Source organism: Trachymyrmex cornetzi, unplaced genomic scaffold (genome assembly GCF_001594075.2).
Source record: "Trachymyrmex cornetzi isolate Tcor2-1 unplaced genomic scaffold, Tcor1.1 scaffold129, whole genome shotgun sequence".
Classification (NCBI taxonomy): domain Eukaryota; kingdom Metazoa; phylum Arthropoda; class Insecta; order Hymenoptera; family Formicidae; genus Trachymyrmex; species Trachymyrmex cornetzi.
Genome location: NW_017295861.1, coordinates 2,817,231 through 2,818,110, shown reverse-complemented (window position 1 = coordinate 2,818,110; position 880 = coordinate 2,817,231).

Sequence of the window (880 nt, the reverse complement as noted above, 5' to 3'; positions counted from 1 at the left end):
ATTCCATGTTTAAACTTTGTTGAATTTAAATCCGGTTAATTATTTCGGTCAAGTACATGGTCCAAAAAAGAATGATTAATTGTAATTAATACAATGACTCACAAACCTTTTTATTTGCACTTCAAAACTCTTCATACGAAATACAAACGATTTAAAATAATAATTTTACAACCGGAGGTTTTGTCCGGTCAAGTACATATATACGAATGCGCGGCAAGCGTTTCCGTGTTTAGAGTGCAGAAGCCATTAGAAGAGTTTGTCAACACTCGAGAGGACCTCGAGCTACAGTTTAACGCCGAATCCGAATGACGAACGCGAAAAATCGCGTATATATGGATTATGGGACGCAGATGGGGTCGAACCCGGATCCATAAATCACAAGTCGATCGCACTGAGCCACTCGGCGACCCGCATAGAGTCCTTCTCTCTTATCCAACTTTCCATTAGAAGAATTTCGACAAAATCATAAGGATTCCTCGAAATAATAGTTATCCATTAAATATTGATTTTCGGTACCATCAAAAGAAGGTTACATATAAAAAACTCTACCAGTTAAATTGTAAAATAGACAGTAATAGCAACAAGAACATAAATGTTAATGAAACCAAGAGATCGACGAAGGTTTTTATGATACCGTTTATACCTTACATTTCGGAAAAAATTAAACATCTTTCATCAAGATTCCGTTTTTCGAAATTCCGACTGTCATGGGACAGCACCTTGTAGGTGCCTTTTCATGCTGACGCTCGACGCTCATTTTTGACGTCAAAATAAGTCACGTGATAGAAATTGACAAATATTAAGCGTCAATTTTGATCACATGATCTATTTTAACGCTGATAATGAGCGTTGAGCGTCAGCATGAAAAGGCATCTTAGGT